General features: G+C 37.4%; 1 pseudogene; it reads right to left on the reverse strand.

Moving 5' to 3' along the window:
• Positions 1–286: 286 nt before the first annotated feature.
• On the reverse strand, positions 287–2,526 carry LOC124829805 (transcription factor TCP4 pseudogene; annotated as a pseudogene).
• Between the last annotated feature and the right edge of the window lie 6,044 nt (positions 2,527–8,570).

An 8,570-nucleotide genomic window follows, 5' to 3' on the forward strand; every position in this document is an offset into this window, starting at 1 on the left:
CCAACCTCTTTCATCTCTTTGACAACCCATTGGCGAATCGGGCATTTTGCAAACGATAAGAAAATACCCGTCTCTTTCCTTCTATCGAAACAAGACAGTAACAACCGACTCAAAGCTTTAGCACACACTAGTAATTATCCATACGTTGGCTTATTTGGAATTTGCCCTGTTTTGCAATGGAGATAAAACCTCATCCTGAGACTGGCTCTGCACTAAGTTGGAAATACAAGGAAAATGGAGCAAACTAGGCAGTGAATAAGTAACAGTAGTAACAGCTGCGTCCACGTTTTCAAACCAAAACTAAGAAACTAGATATTCAAGTACAAACACGGTCACTACAAATTGCAACAAAACATCAAACATTCAATCCAACACACAACAATACCGAAACCTAAAAGTCTCCCTGATGAAACATGACATACATAATAATGATGATGATAATAAAAAACTTATCATAACAATCAGGAGAATTTAAAAACCTGGAAATTCAACCCCAGATTTTCTTCATTCCACAAGCATACTCCACTGAACCGAACCATTCATTCCGAATCCGAATCCTTCGCTTCCTCGCTGCAGAAATAGACCACACAAGTAGGGTTTCGGAGTCAGCAACTGAAGGAACGAAGTCCGCAATCGGCGGTTCAGCGGCGAGAATCGGAGGAAGCAGAGGACGGCTTATCGGACACGCCGTCGTGCTCCTCTTCACCCTGAATTCGTGCCGGCACGCGGAATCCCGAGAAGCCCCCGGGCGCAAATGCCGAAGAAGGAGATGACTGATACACCAACGCCGCCGCAGCCGCCGGTGACAAGTAGTGATGCCGATGATAATGATCGGCGGCGGCCACGAACGACGGCGCGTCAATCCACGCACGAACGGACGGGGTGTTACTGGACTGAAGGGGTCCCCTCTGAGAAAAATACTGGCCTTGACCATTCCCATTACCATAGCCAAAAACCACCGCCGGCGGCGCAACAGTCGCCGGCCCCGGAAAAGGCGAGGGAGCGTTAACCACGAACCCTCCTCCACCTCCACCACCATGAGTATCATTAGTAGCATTCCCACTGTTGTTCCACGCTCCCATATTATCAAACCCGGCTCCAGCGAAAAGCACGTGCTCGTTTTGGTTATGGTGGAGCATAATCGGGTCCTGCAAGGACTGAAGCGAGAGACGCAAATCCTGGCTGCTCGTCCTCGAAAGCAAATCCGGTGGGTAGCTTTGGAACTGAATCAACGACGACGTCGTTGTGGGAAAGAACGATCTTATAGCGTCGTTATCCAAGGGAAGATAACTCGAACCTCCTCCTCCTCCTCCTCCTCCTCCACCACCATCATCGTTCTCAAGGTTCTCGTTGAACTGGTTCAGAATTTCAGCATCAGGGTTTGTGCTAGTGTTTGTGGTTGAGTTCGGGTTATTAGGGTTTGTTTTGTCTGATTCGTCGTCGTTTAGGTGGTTTGCTGTCGGAAGGGTGGGTTTCCAGGGAGGGAGATGCGCGAGTTGGTCGATGGCGTCCTTGGCTTTGTTGATGAGCCAGTCCACGGCCTTACTGGGCCGGTCGTAGCCCAACCGATCCTGCACGTCGTAGAATTGAATTGCGGTGTGGGCCGATAGCCTCACCCGCCGGTCGCGCGGCCCTTTGGCAGTGCACACTTTGCTGTGGCGATCCTTCCGCCCCGTGGACCGCACAATGTGTCCCCCTTCAACTTCCACTATCTCCCCTCCTCCTCCTCCTCCACCTCCTCTCACCATCCCCTGCCTCCACGACGTCGTTCCTGCATGCTCCACCGAACCAGCAAAAGCCCGTTTCCGTTGCCGCTGTTGAAAGTAACCCCGTTGTTGCTGCTCTGCCGTGGTTGTCGTCTTTGTCTGATGATGATGATGATTCGTTTGAGGATCCAGAGTCAGACAGTTTTGTTTGGTGTTGGCCTGTGTGTCTCCCTCTTGCAGACTTTAACAGAGGATAGCGGGTTTGGCTAGTGAAAGGTGGAGAGTGGAAGCGTGCCATTCAATATTTCGAGTTCCATGCCAGAGTAGATGATGAGAGAGTGTAGAGAAGAGAAGAGAAGTGAATAAGATGTTTGAGAATGAATGTTTAAGATGTAATGTAATGAGCAGTGTTGTTGTACTACATTACACATACCATGACACCACCACCCACCAACCCATCCAAAACTCATTCAATCACCAAAACTCCCTCTCTTCCTCCCTCTTTCTTCCACTTTTCACCCTTCTTTTTTTATTTTATATTCACCATTTTTACTTCCCAGTCACATCCTCAAACCGTTGGTTACATTTCACACACATTTCTACCCACTGTCTCGATGCCCCCCCTTTCCAAGACTACTCCTTTACATCATCCCACCACACCTTTCGAAAGGGACACCCTCTCTCTCTCTTTCTCTCTCCCTCTCTCACTTTATTGCTTAGCTTAAAAGAAACAACATTCTATCGTCTCATTTCCTTCTTCTCCCAACTCAACCCAACCCTTTTTCTTTTCTCTCTGGACTGAGGGTTACTGTTCTACATGGCATCTCAAGGGGCCTCCTTTTTCTTTCTTTTCGGAACAACATCGTTTGTCTTCGTTTTTCCATGCTTGTCCTTTTCCCCCATCAAAACACCCCAAATTACTAACTAACCAACATCCTCTTTCTTTCTTTTTTTTCTTTTTTTTTTAACTTACTGCTTCTTACGCATTTCAAAATTATCTACCATCCTTCACCTAATTTCCTTTTAATGCTATTTTAGTTCCTCTAATTTAACGTTCTTTTCTCAACAAAATATTTATTCCTTCACTTTCCATCACTCCGTTATGACAATTTAAAAAGTAGCAACACATTCTCATCACACACGAATAATATGACATCTTTATTCATATTAAGTGTTGTTGTATGACATTATTCTCTGATAATATGCATCACAACGTCACCATGATCTTATCTTTCTGCTCGAATAGATTTGATAATAATGTTTTTAAAATTTTGTATGTTAGAGGTTAAAATTGCGTGCAATTACTTTCTTAAATTATTACTTTAATATTAATATATTTGTATCATACATATATTTAATTTTTAATAAGCATACTAAGGTCGACATAAGTAACAAATCTAAAAAAGATACTACTTTAAAATTGCTCATCTAATTTGAGTAGGATATTTTACACTTATGCCATGTTTACCACGAACAATTTATTATTGAAACATGAAAGAGAATCGAAGAAAGAGAAGGCAAAGAGGGAGAGATGCCCTGAGGTAAGGAAAAAGTACAAACTTTTACCTCTATATATATATATATATATATATATATATATATATATATATTTTGAAGAATCAACTTTAACAAAATAAATTTAATTTTCACTCACTTTACAAACTCTCCACTTTTTTCTTGAATTCTTTTTTTTTCCTTTTCACCCTCACCACATAAAGATACGATATAGCAATAGGGTGAAAATAAGATTCTTCACGGTAGTTAAATCTTGATTTTAAATAAATTAGGCAGAACAATTTTCACCATTATTGATGTTTATAATGTGTAATTAAGTGAAAAGACAAAATTAAAGAATGCGCGATCTAATAGTTATGGTATAATATGTTTTTCTAGAATATGAAGAGTTGTAATTACTAGGCTATATAACTGAAACTTCGTGATGAAAGTGGGAGATTTTCAAATGGGTTATTCACACTATATTTAATGATATAGGCTCCATTGTTATAAAGCAGTTATTTTTGTTTGTTTTGCACATAGTTTGTTATAGACCATTTGTACTAGTTATAATCTATCTGATATAAAAAGAGACGTAGAGACATAATTATAAATAACATAACATTTTTTATTTAAGTTGTAGTTATAATATATATAGAAAGTAAATGTAGTAACATTTTTGTAATAAATAAAAGAATTTTTTATACCAGTCTAATTATAACTAATATACAGAGTGAATAAGGTGACATTTTTGTAATAAAAAAACTTTCTATACTAGTTTTAATTATAATTGGTATAAAAATAGTTTCTTTTATATATATATATATATATATATATATATATATATATATATATATATATATTTACTTATTTATTTATTTATAAACACAAACTACACTCAAACCCTAAATCTTTAGGTAGAACCACACACTTCAGTTGTGAATCCTTTTTTCCCCGGTCAGGCCACCTTCGTTCAACCACGCCACTAGGAGGTCACCATCGCGATGCTGACATCAGTGACTATCTCTTCCAACAGGAGTTCTTCTTCTCACAATAAGGCTCAATTTTTTGTCATTTCTCCTTTGCACTTGCTACCTGATAACGATTGAAAATACCGTTATTTGATACTTAATTTTGATATTAAAAACACACTTTATGACTTAGAAACTAGCTTGAAATCATGCTTTTGGCTTTAGTTATGAGAATAAGAGAGTTGAAGGTGGAATTATTGGTTTTACGCTTGGTTTTCCTTGTTTTAACAAGAACTAGGATGGTTTGGAAGAAGAGTTGAAGTATCAAGGAGCTGAAACTCAGGAAAAGCTGGAATATCATCAGAGAGAAGGACCGTAGGTGGCGCCTGAGGGCCCTTTTGGAGGCCCTCAGTGCTGAAGTCTTGCCTTGGCGCCTGAGCGCCCTTTTTGTGCTGCTGAGCGCCAGTTAGTATCGCAGCTCACGCCTGGGCGCCCTTCCAAGGGCGCTGAGCGCAGATGCTTTCGCAGTCACGCCTGGGCGCCCTAAGTTGGGGTGCTAAGCGCCAATCTCGTGGGCTTGGACTTTTTTTGTGCTCTATTTCAGGATTTGGACATCCTAGGCTTGGTATCTTTTGACATAAGATGCGTAGAAACACTCTCTTGGAGGCGAATTAGGAGGCAGAAGCTCCTATCTTCAACTTTTAGGGTTTTTCTATCTCATTCTTTTCCAATATTCATCTAGTTTCACCATGTCTATGGTGAACTAAACATCAATTGTTGTTGGGGAAACAATGTAATCCTTTGAAACTCATGTATTGAATTGATTCTTATTTTAAATGCTTTGTTCATTAGTTTTTAGGGTTTTTCCTCTATACTCTATGCTTGCTTTGTTTAACTCATTCATAGCATGATAATTGATTTTGTCGATATGGACACGTGTAGGGAAATCTAGATCTAGGGAATCTCTCCCAAAAACAGTATTGCCTAGACATATGGATATGAGGGTTGGTTGCGTTTAAGCTTTTGTGCGTTTATAATGCAGAATTAATAGCTAGGGAGACAAGACATTGTAAACTAGTAATTAAGGATGGGCTTTATTCGTCGAGACATCGGGTTTAAAGTAAATTAGAAAGTGACATTAATATTAATGAAGAAGACGATTTCATAAATACATGAGAGTGGATAAGATAAGTCTAACCCCCAACAACATAATCATTCCATATTTTACAAACCAATCACTTGTGCATTCTTATTGTCAATTGATCAACACTGGCATTCATATTTAATTTCTGCATTTTAAACCAAAAGATTTTGTTCTCAAGTCGTATTTAATCAAGAAATCACATAACTGTTTAGGTTGTGAGTCTCTTGGGAAACAATACTTGGTCTTACCATGTTTATTACTTGATACGATTCGTTACACTTGCCAATGTCTTAACAAGTTTTTGGCGCCGTTGCCGGGGACTCGTGGTTTAACTATTTTATTTGTGTGATTATTGATTAGCTTTGATTTGATTTTTTTTATTTTGTTTTGTTTTGTTTTAAAAGTGCTTTTTAGGGTTTTATTTTCTTGTGTATGCAGGATACAATTAGAATTAGAAGCAAGAAAATCAAGAGAATTATTCCCTTCTCTAGAGACACTTTTACAACCTTCATCACAAAGATCTGACCAGAGAATTGAAGAGATGACTAGTGAAAATAATGGCAGGCACACTTTGGCAGATTACACAACAATAGTTGACCCTCATCATTGTAATAACATTGTAAGGCCGAGGGTCAATGTTGCAAACATGGAAGTAAAGCCTGCGTTGATACAATTGGTGAAGAGCAACCAATTTAATGGATTGTCTCGTGAAAATCCATATGAGCATCTAACAACTTTCAATGAGACTTGCAACATTGTAAAGATCAATGGAGTGTCGGATGATGCTATAAAGCTTAGTTTGTTTCCTTTCTCATTGGGAGGCAATGCTAAGTTATGGTTGAATTCTTTCTCGGAAGATAACTTTACCGAATGGGAAGATGTGGTTCCAAAGTTTTTGAAAAAATAGTTTCCACAATCTAAAATCAACAAAGGTAAACATGAAATTTCTTCTTTCAGGCAGGGCATGGAGGAGACGTTAGGTCAAGCGTGGGGTAGATATAAAAGCTTGTTGAGAAAGACGCCCACACATGGCTTTGACGAAGCAACGATAGTCATTCTTTTCCTTGGAGGTCTTGGCTCACAAACCAAATTGATGCTAGATGCCTCAGCTAGAGGTAATATCAAGTGCAAGACTCCAAAGGAAGCTTATGAATTAATTGACAATATGACTACAAATGACAATGAGATGCATAGTGAAAGAGGAGCTTCACCTCAGCAAAAGGGACACAAAAACTCTCTCTAGTGCCACAAGAGATACATAGTGTTTCACTAGTTTAGTGACAGCAGTAACAATTGCAACAACAACTTAATGTATCTGAGAAGATCAGAAAGCTTAACCTTCAAACAATTTATGAAAATGAGCTTATCTTATTATAAAAATACGGAGGCTGCATTCAAAAGTATGGAGATGCAAATTGAGCGATTGATAAAAAAGATGGAGGTTTTTGAGAAGGATGCGAAGGGTAATCTTAGGGAAGAGTGTAAGACCATTGTTACTGGAAGTGGTAGAGTGCTAGAAGAGAAAAAAATAGAGAGAAAAGAGAAAGAAAATATGAGTGAAGAAGAAGAAACTGGGTGGAAAAAAAGAAGGGAAGAAGAAAGTGAGAGAAAAGAAAAAGAGAGAATTGAGGAAGAAAAAAAAGAAAGAAGAGAAAGACGAGAGGAAAAAAAAAACATTTTGAAAAACCCCTTCCTTATCCAAAGACTTATTCAAAGAAGGAGAAAGAAAAACAGTTTGAGCGGTTCATGAAAATTTTTAAGAAACTGGAGATCACCACACCTTTTTCTGAAGCATTGCAACAAATGCCTTCGTATACAAAGTTTTTGAAAGAGTTCCTCACGTAGAAAATAAAATATATTGAAAAAGAAGCCATTGCAGTGCAAGGAGATTGCACTGCAAGAAGATTGTAGTGCAATCATACAAAAATTATTACATCCTAAATTTAAAGATCCAAGAAGCTTCAAGATTCCATGTACTATAGGAGAGATGTCCCTTAAGGAAAAAGTACAAACTTTTACCTCTCTCTCTCTCTCTCTCTCTCTCTCTATATATATATATATATATATATATATAGGGTAATATGTTTTTAGTCCCTAAACTATTGGTCGTTTCTGGTTTTTGTCCCTGTTTCAAAGTAAGGTACAATTTGGTCCTCATTCTTTTCGAAACGTTCGTTTTAGTCCTCGAAAACTAAACACGGTTTAAAAATTTGGTCCTCATTTAGCAACAAATGAGGACTAAAACCAAAATTCCGAGGACTAAAACGAACGTTTCGAAAAGAATGAGGACCAAATTGTACCTTACTTTGAAAGAGTGACGAAAACCAGAAACGGCCAATAGTTTAGGGACTAAAAACATATTTAACCCTATATATATATATATATATTATATTATATATATATATATTATATATATATATATATATAACATTTTAATTATACGTATAATTTATTATATTAAGATATATAATTAATTATGTGTCGCAATATAATAAATTATAGATGTAATTATAATATATTATCTTCAATTAATATGTGCCAATTTTTTTGTAAAATATTTAATACATAAATATGTAATTTTATAATTTTAAATTATTTAATACCACACAATTTAAAATTATATATATATATATATATATATATATATATATATATATATAGTCAACACCAGGTCAAACTAGGTTAAAAGGTGTTGGGCCACAATTGGACCAGCATTTAAGTTATTGGATAAAATATCTGATTAAAGATATTCAAAAAGTTGTTTATGAGCAATTGACCGAATTTTAAGGGTTAAGGTAAGTCTGTTTATATTTTATTAGCCTTGTGATAACCTATAAATACAGGGCCAAGGCTAAAAGCCAGGTACGTTCCAGTTACGTTCTATCCACACTAGATAATATTTTATAGGGTTTAATAGGTTCAGAGGTCCTTATATTTGTGGGTTCGTTTCAATTGGGTCCTCCAATTTTGAAAGTGATCAATTTGGTCCCTAATTTAACAAAATTGAGTCAATAATACCCTTTCCGTTAAATGTAATGGACGACGTTAACTTTTTAAACATGTAGCATGTTGAGGCATCCTTTTATTTGCAGGTTGCACAGTTTTATTTGAAGGATGCTTCAACATACCACATGTTTAAAACGTTAATGTCGTCCATTGCATTTAACTGAAAGGGTATTATTGACTCAATTTTGTTAAATTAGGGACCAAATTGATCACTTTCAAAATTGGAGGACCCAATTGAAACGAACCCAC

Source organism: Vigna umbellata, chromosome 7, assembly GCF_029865625.1.
Source record: "Vigna umbellata cultivar VRB3 chromosome 7, Vumbellata_1.0, whole genome shotgun sequence".
Lineage (NCBI taxonomy): Eukaryota > Viridiplantae > Streptophyta > Magnoliopsida > Fabales > Fabaceae > Vigna > Vigna umbellata.